Source organism: Enhydra lutris, unplaced genomic scaffold (assembly GCF_002288905.1).
Source record: "Enhydra lutris kenyoni isolate GAN:26980312 unplaced genomic scaffold, ASM228890v2 scaffoldscaffold9, whole genome shotgun sequence".
Lineage (NCBI taxonomy): Eukaryota > Metazoa > Chordata > Mammalia > Carnivora > Mustelidae > Enhydra > Enhydra lutris.
The window spans coordinates 32924076-32938433 of record NW_019154093.1 but is presented as its reverse complement, the minus strand read 5'-3'; the positions used below and the strand labels follow the sequence as shown (position 1 = coordinate 32938433).

Below are 14358 nucleotides of genomic sequence, written 5' to 3'. Positions count from 1 at the left end.
TTAGGACTGCTTTCTGTACTTATTTTCATAAGATAAAACCAGTGCCTGAAATTCAGTTTCAAATAACTCTATCTTTCCTACGCCCGTTAAGTTTGGGGGAAAAAAAAAAAACTTCCTTCTGGATTTACTTTCATGAACAACTGATCGAAACTGCATCCCGAGGGAGAAAACAGAACTGTGACTCCCACTTTGATCTCTTCCCCATGGAGAAATTCACTCCCTGCCTGGCTTGCAAGATGTTCATTTGATTGACGTTTGCTCTGATGTGCAAACTGCTTTGAACTTCAGACATTTAATTCCCATCAGGCTGCAGTCATTTTTATTCTCCTTCAACAGGATTTACAAGCAGGAGATCAGCAAATGTAGAAGATAAAATAAATTTGCAGAAGCTTTGAATCTTACATCAAAACAGTGTTTGAGTGAGTTCCAATCGGATTTCATTCAGCCGCGATTCACAGTGTAAATCAACTTTTCAGCGGAGTCCCAGTTTAGAAAGAAAAAGACATAAAGGAGAGAGACACATATACCAGTTGGGGTTTACTTCCTGAATCTCTTTTTTGGTCTTTGTTTAAATTTCCTATGGAAGATGATTTGCCAGGCAAATCACTCAGAACCCTGGGTTTTCCTCAACATTTCCAATGAAGCCTACCCAATTTATCACTTAGCACACAAAAACCACACCCACAGTGTGGATTCCCAGGGTGATGGTGAAATGTGGTATTGTTCACGGATACATATTTGAGGCAATAATTTAAAAAGCAAATCCCTGAGGATCTCTCAGAAGAGCAAGGCTTAAACTGCTAGTGGAGTTCATTAACAAAGCCACTAGGATGACAGCTAATGGGACAGGGGAATATTTCTGACTTGTTTGCTTGTTCTTAATCATGGCTAAAATGCAAAGACAGGTGCAAAAGGTTAAAAAAAGAATCCCACTATTTCTTCTGGAAGCAGAATCTGGTATGAGATCAGAAGCTGGCGTGGAACAAATGCCGTGAGACTCCGATATAGTTTACAACACAAGGCTGGTCCTTGCCACCAGGGCTGCTGAACTACCACGTTCCATTTTCGGAACTTTCTGTGCTCTGGGAAGCACAGAAAGGACAATAACCTTGACCGGTAGCTGTACAGTAACCTTGACCGGTAGCTGTAGGAGCCTTTCAAAGAAGGCCTGAACAATGAGAAATGCTCACCTCTAGCAGACCCCCTGGTCCTAGAAACAACCTAACAGTGTCTGGTCTATCAGGGGAGGGAGAGATCGCTTCACTTCCAACCAACCAGGTTCCTGCTCATTCTTTCTGGGAAGTGTCCACTCTCCAAATATTTGAGCAACACCAGTTGAAAAGAATTAAACAAGAACCCCCTTATCTTCCACTTAACCACCCATGAGAATAAAGTTAAAGAGAGAGCTAAGATAAAAATCAAACATCTGCACTGGCAAATATTTAAACTCTATGAATGGCAGAAGAAAGGGGTAAGAGTAGAATCACTTCAAAAAGGAACTATCACATTTATAAAGTAAATGATACTTGAGCTCCCCCCCCCCGCCCCGCCACACCAAGTTTACTTATTCAAACACCTAAATTAATGAGCAAACTGAAAAGCTGTCAAATAACATGTAATCACGTTCCCAGAAATGGTTTTTCCTTCCATCTCTGCAGAGATTGGAGAGATAAGTCACATTCTTTTTGTTCTTATCAGTATTGAGGATTAAACCTTCAGGCTTCAGCAATTCAGCTACAGCAGAAACAGGGCCCGTTGTCAAATAGCCTTGGAAGGCAAGGCTTTCAGAGCAATCAAGTTTCTTTACTAAAGTCTAAGTGTCCTACAAACCAGCTCTCTTTTCCACCATTTTCCCCACAGATCACAGAGAGGAGACCCTGGTGTGATCTCGTGTCTGTGTGTTGATTCAAAGTGGAGTTATTATTCATTTACTCCCCTCTCTCATGGAAGCTTGGAACACTGCCCAGGTGACATCAGAGGGATTGGAAGTAGATCCACGACCACATTCAACATTTATCCTTGTCATGCTCATCACCAGGTTGTGGACAGGGTACATGAAAAAGAAAGAAGGTACTTGGAAAAAGAGAAGAACGCAAGCAGGCAGAGAGAGGACTGGCGTGACTCACAGGTCCCTTTGTGCTGACCCACAGCACATGTCCAACCTGCCACTTGACCTCTAGGAAGGGTTTGAGATACCACACAGTCATGTATTTATATGCTTCTCTCTCTTGCTAAGAGGACTATGTGTGTTCTCAGGGCCTGTGGCCCAATGTCAGCTGTGAAGAGTAAGACTTCAGTCAATCAACGTCTGCTGAATGAATAAATGCATGAAACCTTAGAGGGCAGAGACTTCCCGGAACTAGAGACTGGAAATCTGTGTGGCTTCTTCCTCCGTAAATAGTCGACAACTGTGAGTCGTAGGACACAGACATCAAAGAGAAGCGCTAAGAACCTCAGAGTTAGCAGATGACCTCACAGACGAACTGGTTCATTCTCCCAGGCACATAGGCAGTGGAGAGGGAAGAGGCCTGTCCCAATCTCCCCCTTCGGTGAAAGAAACGTGAAATAAAAGATGCGGAATACTTAGGGCCGGGTCCTCAAGAAGCCCCACTGACGTGGCATCGCAGAGCTCATAAAGCCGTGTGTGCAGCATCACACTTGGCCAAATGGAGTCCCCAGAAAGAGATACAAATGGGATGGTTCTTCAGTCTTGGCAACCTTTGAAATCACTTGGGTATTATTTGCACAAGAAACATACGTAAAGCTCAAGGAAAGCCTGTGGTTCTCTGCAACCCTGGGGTCTATTTTGTTAAAGCTGGGGTAGTCTACCGCCTTGTTTCTTTTAGAGACTAGCTAGAAGAAGAAGAAGAAGATGAAGAAGAAGAAGAAGAAGAAGAGGAAGAAGAAGACGAAGACAAAGAAGAAGAAGAAGACGACGACGAAGAAGAAGAAGACGAAGACGACGAAGAAGAAGAAGAAGACGACGAAGAAGAAGAGGAGGAGGAGGAGGAGGAAGAAGGGAATCAGAGGATCAGCTCTCCCTAAAATCCATAAAAGGCCATTGGTGAAATTCAGTATTTTAAGCAGGTTGACAGGTCTCCCTTCCTGGCGTAAGGGTCACCCAAGGAAAAGCCAGAAAGTAGGACTGTCAGCTGACCCAAAGGCAGATGTGTTTTCCGACAGTCCTTGAGGTGAGATATCCACCTAGTACCTATACACACACACTCATGCATGCACAGAAAGGCCACAGATCACTTCAGGAACATGGTCTTAAGACTGAGAGACTAACCTGACAATGGGAGGTTTACATTCGGCCAACTCAGAAATTTTAGAAGGTCATACAACAGCCTCAACTGAAACTCTAAGAAGGAATATGTTTGGCATTTCCACTGACACATAAGCCATTCCAATTTGACCACAGGACAAAATATTTTGTCATTAAAAAAAAAAATGATTTGAAGTCAGGTAACCCAGCCAAATTCTAGTCCCTGCTCCCGGACACAAGCTCTGAGTCTACTTCCTCATGGGCAAAATGGAAGGCGGGGGAGGGGAGGACACAGTATCCACCCCACCGCAGCTATAGAAAGGATCACTGGAATCATCTAGGTAACAGAACATTTACAGAAGTAAAACCTAAGAAGGTATTTTACTGGTGTAAACATAGGTAACTTTTACAGAAGTTAAATAATGTAACTTAGTTGGCCTTCTGAAATGTAAAGCATTTTGTAAAATCTTGGTTGAATTTTGAGCTCTACTGCAATCCTTCCTGTGTTAATATCCATAAAGACTGTATCTGTAACATTACACCTGGAGATGAAAGTTTGAGATAAGGGAGAATAACCTGAAAGGCTAAGTTTGCCATATAGCACTTTGAGGGCAAAAACACACCTTCTTGGGAGAAAGAACAGGACCTGCGATAAAATGAAACTCCGTTGTCAAGGACCAAGCTTGTCACATTATTTGACCTTGTTACATGGCACGAACAAAAGAGCAAGAGTCTTAAGTGTTCAAAAGCACCTAAGTCACCTAAGTTTTATTTTTCGTAAGAGCATAATAAATCTTATAAGAATACAGGGTTAAACACTTTGCATCATTTTTTCACATGTGTTACCTTAAAATAGGACGGGGGAAAATGAGAATTTGCCCACATGTGGGTCATTTATTATGTCTAGAAACATCATTTTATTTATTTATTTCTAAAGATTTTATTTATTTATTTGACAGAGATTACAAGTTGGCAGAGAAGCAGGCAGAAAGAGAGGAGGAAGCAGGCTCCCCGCTGAGCTGAGAGCCTGATGCAGGGCTCGATCCCAGGACCCTGGGACCATGACCTGAGCTGAAGGCAGAGGCTTTAACCCACTGAGCCACCCAGGCGCCCCTTAGAAACATCATTTTAAACAAAACTATGTATTAGCACAACATTAGAACTACACATTTCAACTAGGTCTTGTCTCCTGAACTGCCATGCATATAACATAGTGTGTATTTGGGGGCGGCTGGGGACAATATGTGGGATGAAAATAAAATGATGCTATAGGCTAGTCTCAACTTGCGGAACACCTCTCCAGGATGATCTGCGTGAACTCGAAATCAAAATCAGCACGTTCACACTGAATTCATCTTCCTCTTAAAAAATATTTTGCTGGGGTGACTGGCTGGCCTAGTTGGTAGAACATGTTATTCTTGATCTTGTGGTGAGTTTAAGCCCCACATTGGGGCTTATTTCTATCCTCTGAGATGCTCAATTTAAAATTTATAACCACCTTTTAAAATCTTTCTCCCTACCCAAATCTCCTATGAAATCTGGTTGGCAGATGTCATATACTCTCTGTCTACGGGCTACCTTCCATGTAACCCACCACCACCCAGGACAACCTTTATTCTCCCACCTTGAGGTGCCATTCCTTTCCCCCCGAATAATTAGGATCACTTGACTTGACAAGCAACTTCCTCCCTACCACAACTTCTCACAAACCCTCCTTTGCCACCTAGTTGATTTGCCCAAATCTCAGACTGACCACAGCATTTCTTTGCTTTAGAATCTACTGTTCAGAGAGAAGAATGTGCCCAACTGACCGAGGATTTTGAGCCCTGCACAACACATCTCTTACCCACCGCTGCAGCTCTGTGTTCCACCTCTGCACGCTCAAAGCTTTATGATGCTTGCCCGTTTCCATCTGAAGCATCCTTCCCTAGATCAACCTGCAGGAGTTCCACTCTTCAAGGCCCCAGCTACCACTTCTCTACCAAGACTGAGTGCTCATAGGCCTCTGTTCATAATCGCTTTTTCTTCTAAAGGAGACTTTGGATTTTTCACAGTACCTGACACAGTCCGTGTAGCTTACTCTAATGTCCTATGAGCTCCTGAAAGTACAGACTGCTTTATTCATCTTTGTCTATGAGAGTATCTGGTACAACGTCTTTTACGTTAACAGCCTTGAAGAGGATCCAGACAAGTTGAGTGGAAAATGATACACATATGTGTTTGGAAATTTCATGTTTTTAAATTTACCCAGCATACAATCATTAATATTATGTAATAATTATTTGTATCTATGATTACTCTATTAATGATTAAACCTGATAACTGAGATAACCAAGTCAACATCAACCTACATTTCCTATCAGAGCTTCTAACAATGGAATAATACTCAGAAGAAGACAACTATCCATAAATGGGCCTAAAGGTACTTGAATTTCTGTCCAGAGGGGAAATAGCTCAATAATTCTATTATCATCATCACTACCAGTACTCAAAAACTAAAGACAAAATCAGATTTGCTACCATGCACTAACTCCTCCAGTAGATATTTAATGTGGACCTGTTCATGCAAGGTGTTGAAACTGACCAGATCCCTAAATTCAAATGTGAGAAGAAAGATGAGAGTGCACACAGAGTACGAATAGGACTTAAAACTTGACAGGAACTACTCTCACAGTCACTCAGACTCAACATCAGCCACCTTTGGCTCCTCCCTCTTCTAATGCCCAAGATAGAGGGTGCCCACAGCCAAGCTCCTGCCTATGTAAATGCAATCAGACTAGGTCTTCTAGTTGTTATGTGGTTCACAGGTAAAAATCCCCTTAAATGGGGATCTTCATTTCATTCCCTTTTGCAAAAATGTTTAATTCTCTCATTCAACCGTTATTTATTGAATGTCTACTATGTATCAGGCAATACATTTAAAGAAGCACAATAAGAATTGTTCTTGGCTTTCATTTAAAGTCTCCTAAGTTCAATTCTTCAGTCCAGCATTTGAGGGTCTCTATTTTCTGCAATGAACCAACTTCTCAGATGCCCCTTCCATCATTTGTTCCAGAAACAATGTACTCTTCAGTGCTCTTGGCCATTTCTAGCCATGGGATTTTCTTCATATGGACCTTTCTCTCCTGGAAAGCTCTTCTTCCATATTTCTTTATGTTCAAATCCTTTTCTTATTTCAATACTCAAATGAAATGCTTCTTCCATAAACCATTCCACAAATGTTTACTTTATAAAGTGATTTAATGAATGAATAACTTAACCTCTGTAGGCCTTGCTACATAATACAATCTTTTTCCCCCTAGGTAGCTCTCAAAAAGATGAAGATAAATTCCCTCATAAAATCTAGAATTTATAAATTTGGGCAGTAGGAAAAGTTGTCTATAACGGCTAATGGTTCCAGTTAAAAACAAACCTTCTAAGAAGGCTGAGGGAAATTAACCTTGAGAGCTGGGTCTCTGGAGTGTAGTTCAAACTGCTCCTTTTACAGCTGAGGAAACTGTGAACTAAAAAGGTCAAGTGAAATTTCTACGATCACATGGCAAACTGGCAGAGCGAAGGCCCATTTAGTCTTACTACTGTACTGCAGGATGTAATCTGCATCACAGCTGAACTTAAACTGAAAGGAAAACTGTCTTCACTGCTTAAGGTAGTTCTCTTCCACCAGGGTTAAGACTGAGAGGATTTTAAAAATTAAAAATAAAAAAAAGAGGCTTGCCTCCTTTTAAAAATGAAAGAAGGCTCATGTCTGAGTTCAGCTTAACAACAACAACAAAAAAAGGCCAACACAAACTTTGACCTGAAGCTAGTAAGTCCCTAAAGAATCCTAAGGATCCTAGTTTAAGAATCTGAACATTAGGGGCACCTGGGTGGCTCAGTGGGTTAAAGCCTCTGCCTTCGGCTCAGGTCGTGGTCCCAGGGTCCTGGGATCGAGCCCCGTGTCGGGCTCTCTGTTCAGTGGCAAGCTTGCTTCCTCCTCTCTCTCTGCCTGCCTCTCTGCCTACTTGTGATCTCTGTCTGTCAAATAAATAAAATCTTAAAAAAAAAAAAAAAAAAATCTGAACATTAGGGGCGCCTGGGTGGCTCAGCGGGTTAAGCCTCTGCCTTCGGCTCAGGTCATGATCTCAGGGTCCTGGGATCGAGTCCCATATCGGGCTCTCTGCTTAGCAGGGAGCCTGCTTCCCCCTCTCTCTCTGCCTACTTGTGATCTCTGTCAAATAAATAAATACAATTTAAAAAAAACAGAGTCTGAACATCATGGGTCAGCACGTTAGCCATCAAAATAAAAAAAAACTAACTTATTTCTGGCTGCTATGATGTCATCAATACTTGAACTTAATATGTGAACATAGAAATTTACACATCTAAATCATAACACAAGATAGACAACCAATTTACATGGAAAAAGACTTTTAAAAAAAGATTTTTAAAAAATCTATCCATTTATATGAGAGAGGGAGAGAGAACAAGGGGGGAGCAGCAGAGGGACAGGGAGAGGCAGGCTCCACACTGAGCAGGTAGCCTAACATGGGGCTTGGTCCTAGGATCCTGGGATCATGACCCGAGCCAAAGGCCGATGCTCAACCAACTGAGCCGCCAGGCACTCCTACGTGGAAAAAGACTTACTCAGCTGCCTCCACTCCTTTCTAGGCAGCTAGTCATATGAACATTAACTTTTTAAGAGAAACAGTCTAGAAGAACACAGCATAAAGTTTAAAGAGTGATAATCTGGCATCCTCCAATCTAAATGTGAGTGTTAATAAAAATTTAACTTCAGTGGTAGGTTTTGCACCCAATTTTCTATTCTCTAAGAGTGTGTGATGGTGAATTTTAGGTGTAAACTTGGCTAACCCAGGGTACCCAGGTATTTGGTCAACCATTATTCTAGATGGTTCTGTGAAGGGATTTCTGGGATGAAATCAACATTTAAGTCAGTGGACTTGTGGGTCCAATTAACTGAAGGCCCTAATAGAGTGAAGACTGACCTCCCCAAGCAGGAAGGAATTCTGTCAGCAGACTGGAGCTGCAATTCTTCCTGCGCTCCAGACCGTTGGGCTACCCTACAGATTTTGGATTTGTTTTTGCATAATCATGTGAGCCAATTCCTTAGAATAGATCTATCCCCCTCTCCCTCTCTGTCACATAGCTCCCCTCCTATTGGATCTGTTCTCTGGAGAACCCCAACACAGGGTTACTAACAGTAGCTACTCATGAAAAATGCTCTCAGGAGCCTGTGTTCTTGCATCAGTACCCATGCTGGCTGCTTTGTCCGTAGCACAATACCCCCAGTAAGTTTTGTGGTAAGGCCTAAAATCACCTTGTTCTAGTGGGTGGTAGCCAGGGATGCATGAAATGTGGATTCTCAGAAAAAGAGATTAGTGCCCCCTGCCTTCCCCATGGCCTACATCCATCTTAGTGGATGCTCCATCTCAAAGAGCTCCTTGAAAAATGGCAGGAATCTAACTTAACAATGTTTCCCAGAGTTTCTTTTCTGTTTGGATTTAGTGAAGCTTTTAAAGTCTGCCTTGGTGGGTATATGAGAATTCTCTCTAGAGCTCCAAGTCCAGCCACCCTGGTGGGGATGTGAGAATTCTCTACAGAACTCAAGTCCCGCGGCAGGTGGCTGGCTCCCACGTGACTTGAAAACCACTGCTTACTGCCTTTAGCTCCACCACAGTACCACTTTGCTCACCTCCTACCTGGCCTACATGCCTTCCGTTCCCACCACAATGAACCAATTCACAAGCATTAACTGAGTGAGGACAACTGCACTGAACCCCACTCAGAGACGCACAAAAATAAATATCTAAGTTCATCTTCCCAGTATTTCCTTCTTAGTTTACCCTCACATTGTTTCCTTCTTCTAAAAAAAAAAAAGAAAAAAAAAAAAAAGAAAAGAAAAGAAAAAAAGACGTAGGAATAAAAAAATAAGAGTGCCACCAGGCAGGAATACCTACAAAAGAAACTGGGGAAGGGAGGAAAAAAATGGAGAGATGTGGAAGATAAAATTATTGATCTGCATAAAAGCCAAGGGTTCGTGGGTCCTGCTGAATAAACAATTAGGTTGCGAGGTTCTCAACAGAACCCCATCTCTGTGGCAAGCTAGGTTTCAGGGACAGATGCTCTGAATATTATGCATAACATTATGCATAGAGGAGCTACATTCTTTAAACTCCACATTTTCTTAAGTCAGATTTATTAGTTTATACAGTCTTTTTAGACCAGGAGTTTCAAACTCACATGTTAGTATGGGCCAAGCAGGTGATCAAAGTCAGGAGAACGGGTTGGGTGTAATCCACAGGGACTAGTGGTAACTGTGGGAAGGGGAGAATGTGGGCCGGGTCCTCGAAGGGGAGTCAGACAAGCTGACAGCATGCTGCTCAGTGGGAATGTGGACCCACTATTGCCAGATCTTCGGATTTTAGAGAAGACAAATACATAATCTCCCAAAATTTAAATATTGGCAACAGATTTAAAAACTTATAAATTTAAAAACCTTTAAAACATCCTTTGGAGCCAAGATAAATGCATCTGTAGGCCAGATATAGTCCCTGAGCATAATTCTGTGTTTGTGTGTCTGTGCGCTCGTAGTGGGAGAGCCCAATCTCTCGTGCACCCTCATCAGTGACCCAACACAAGGGGAGCTGTTCATTAAATAAGTAAATTTACCACTGAATACACCTCTGAAAATGAGTCTGTCTTAGATTAAGCCATAATCTAATTTTTTTCCCTTGTAGAAGAGGTTAATTCTTCAGATCATTCCTTCAGCAAACATTGACAAAGCACCTGATCTTCATGCACAGGCTTGTACAAAGTTATTAACTAGTAGGACTCCTGAGTAGGAAAGAGTTGAATGGTCTGAGAAGGAAACTATCAAAATCATCTGAAAAATCAATTTTCTGCCATTCTGCGGGTTCTCTGTTGTCATCAGAGTATAAATCTTCAGTCTCTGAGAGGACATTTTAAAGCCCTTCTATCTTCAGAACTGGGCATTTTATTAAAATATGCATTATCATGTCTTTGTGAGACAAATAAATGCATTATAAATCAGTAACAATGAAATTCTAGGCTTGAAACTCAGTATTAGCCATTGGTTAAAATTAGTTGTAAAAATATTGTCCTAGTACTAACTCATCCTTGATGCCTTTGGAGAAGAAGCCAGGTCAATAGGCCACAGGCAGCCACTTAAAATGTTAGTAACCAACAGATTAAAGGACACGGGGCCAGTGCTGGGTGTCAACACATGTTTGCAGAGCCCAGATGTTTAAGAATGGACAAGATCCAGATCAAAAGCTGGAGGTCCCTTATCTCAAGTTAATTGCTTTTATTTCTTACAATGGCAGTATTGATACATTTGCATGGGGCCAGATACATGCCATGGGTGCCAAGAGTCTGCTTTATAGAACCGTAAAATTTCACAATCTGGAAAGACTTTAGCAATGTTCTTGAGTCCATTTTTTAAGAACTTTCATCATTACCCTATCTATAACTTTCAAGATTTTGGTCACATTTACTTAATATTTTCATTTAAAGGAGTTTACTTTTTAAGCGTATTTATCTTAAAACTTTGTTATCACAGTAAGAGAAAAAAGTGTATCTCTGGACCTAAAGGGTAATAACCATACTATCAAATAAAGAAGTTACAACCTAAAAACATCTCCCTACAGTGACCCTGTGAGGCATCTATTACCCTTACTCTCAGCTCACTGAGGAGATCGAGGCTCAGAATTAAGTGACTCCCCAGGGTCAACTTATGAATGAAAGAGGCTAGATTCAAAACCAAATCTGCCTACTGTTAAAAAAAAAAAAAAAAAAAGTTCTTATGTCCTCAAATTGGTTCCCAAGACTGGGAGTTACTTCTTTTTTGCACAACTCCAATGTGAACTCCCTGAGATTCAAAATGTAGACATTTCTGGAGGGAATGGAATATATGTACTGAATATGTGTTCAGTAAGACACCAAAACAGAAAGTGTTGAGAAAAGCGTATTTTACATGAGGGACTGGAATAAAGGCAGCAAAGGATTCTCATCCTGGCTCACCCTAAAAACCTACTATTAACTCCTTCCACTGTTGAATCTTCATGAAGAAGGTGAGAGAGGGGGGGTGCTTGGGTGGCTCAGTCAGTTAAGCGTCTGGCTTCAGCTCGGGTGATGATCCCAGGGTCCTGGGATCCAGTCCTGCACTAAACTCCTTGCTCAGCAGGGAGTCTGCTTTTCCCTCTCCCTCTCCCTGCTGCTCCCCCTGCTTGTGCTCTAATAAACAAAATCTTAAAAAAAAAAAAAAAGTGAGAGAGAGTCTCATAATTTTAGAAGGTGTGTTCAGCCAACTGCTAGAAAAGCATCAGCTCAGAGTTACTCCAAAAACTCCTTAACATGTGTCGCTGGGTAAGTAATTCAGAACTAGGAAGACTCTAAGAGGAGGGTAGTCATCCCTGCTGTGAACCGTTTTTATCAGTTATCTCTTTAATATGCCACCAGAGGGAACCTGTTCTTTACTCATTTATAGATCTTCTGATTACCCAGCTTCATTGTCTCAACTGCCCTGGTTTTACGACCTTCACCGCAAATGGAGGCTGGTTCTGTCAGTGAGTCCTAGTGAGGAGATAAGATGGCGCCGCATCTCTCCAGAGTCCCCACACAATGCCCAATACTGACCTCGGAAGGAGGAAGGGCCTCCTGTGAACCTGCTTACTCGGCATGGATCCTCCTGGGAGAACAGAAGCCCTGCGGATGGTCAACTGAACTAAATGAGAAATTCCTAAAGGCCAGACACTACACTTTTTGTTTTACTGTATTCACCAAAAGGTAGACTACTGAATTTTGCAAGACATCTGCATGGCCTGCATCTCAGACCTCAACCCTTATCTCAGCATATTCAAAATGGAATCATGGTCTTTACCCCCAAAGCATTTTGATATAAGTCCTCTCAAACTTCTAAGGTGCGCATGTATATATGTATGCCTGGCCATTTTCCCAAGTCAGCAATCACTCTTTTGTCTTCTCCTGGCTGCATCTTACCCTCTCTCAAGTCTGTGGACGGGATAACAATCTCCTTGACTAATCTCCTATTATCAGAATTTAAGGTACTGACAATATTTTCTATTCTCCCATGACTGTCCTTACAAGCTCCTCTTTATAAACATGTCTTACCATTTTCTCGTGATATTCCCCCAAATGAGCGGATCCAGGAACATGCATACTTCCAAAGTTCACAGACTCTTGTGATCCATCCACCACCTGATACATTTCTCTGCTTTGAGGAACACCAGTACCTCTCTGTGTCACATTTTGCACTATTAATTATGTTCAGTATTTGCCCTCCACCCCCAAAGTTTTAATTTGTTGAGAGCAGACATCCCCTGACTCAATTCAGATTTTGACAAAGAGTAATTAACTACAAACGCTGGGTGCTGCGGTAGAAATGGATGAGGTGTAATCCCTGCCCAGAACAGCAGGGGAGGCAGAGTCACCACCAACGACCCAGGATACATTAAGTTCCACACTGTAATAGAGGTATCTGAAACTGAACTATGGGAACAGAGATGAGGGAGCAAGTGAATCCCTCCAGGGGCAAAGGGAAATAAGGAGGTGGGGCGTGGGGGGGGTGGTATTAGGAAGCTATGGAGAGAGGCATATTGTTGAGCTATTTCTTGAAACATTAAACATTAAACATTCTTGAAGCAATAAAAGCTCACAAGGTGAACAAGTAATGGGATGAAGACATACAGGACGGATTTCCAAGTAGAGACCAGTCAATTCACGCTTGTTGTTTTGACTGGAGCAACAGTTCCACTTAGGAATTCAAGAAAACCTCCCATCTTTTGAGGTAGGGTTTTTCACCTTCTGCAGTGCAGAGATTGTGAACCAGGTCATTTCTTCTTCTTCTTCTTTTTTTTTTTTTATTTATTTGACAGAGAGAGAGAGAGAGAGAGAGAGAGAGACCACAAGAGAGGGAACACAAGCTCAGGGAGTGGGAGAGGGAGAAGCAGGCTTCCCGCAGAGCAGGGAGCCCGATGCGGGGCTTGATCCCAGGACCCTGGGATCATGACCCAAGCCAAAGGCAGATGCTTAACCACTGAGCTACCCAGGTGCCCCCGAGTAATTCTTTCTTTGCAGGGAGGGGGGATTATCTTGTGCATTCTGGGATGTGGAACAGAATCCCTGCCCTCTCCTCACTAGATATCAGTAACAACTATTCCCCACCTTCCAACTGTAACAACTGAAAATGTTTCCAGACACTGCCAAATGTCCAAGAGCATAGGGGGATAAGGCGAGGGGCGGAAATCATCCCCAGCCAAAAACCACTGTTTTAAGCGTAATTCTAGCTTTAAGGATTTCTCTCTTACTACATACTAGCTCTTCTCTTTGTTTTGAAAACGATGTTTTCTTTGGTTCAAAACCCAATTGGGCCCTCATTCTCTTTTTAGAGAAGAGATAAGTTTAAAAAATATTCAATTTACTAATGCCCACACTACAAAAAAGGACATCTTCTCTGATTAAACCTAATAAAAAATGAGATGTTCACTATGATATGGAAGTGTATATTTTACACACATACACACACACACACACCCACACACCCACACACATATTGGGGTTGAGATTTGTTTAGAAAATTACAAAGTGTTTTTCACTTTTGGTCTCACTGGATGCTCAGGACACTGTGAAGCATTTATCATCATTCCTATTCTAGAGATGAAGACAGAGTGGCTGAGACATAAAATATCCAAGACCATCTGAGTGTTAGGGAGGACTGCTATCCAGACAGACTCATGCTGCACTGTATACATTTTTCCACTTAATTTAGTAAACAACTAGTAGGAGCTTCTTTAGGCTGCAGACAGAGTAAGCCACAGAAAAAGGCTCATCTTAAAGTCTCATGCCCTACTATCTATATAGCCCACCAAGAAACTAAAGTAGGAAAAAAATGCTTCTAGAAGCAAAACATTTACCCACCAAACTATGTTTTATCTATCCCTTGCATGACTTTAAGAGCACCTGATGTGCAAAAAGGGGAGTAATACATACTAATTATAACATTTACACTCGGTTTTTAAAGTACGTTAGCAGCTTTTAGTCACTCGCAATAGCCCTAG

The 14358-nt window shown here is 41.9% G+C and overlaps 1 protein-coding gene across 1 annotated transcript in view; it reads right to left on the bottom strand.

Moving 5' to 3' along the window:
- LOC111143371 (cache domain containing 1) overlaps positions 1–14358 on the bottom strand; it is a 201491-nt gene that overhangs the window by 80039 nt on the left and 107094 nt on the right. The window lies entirely within an intron of this gene.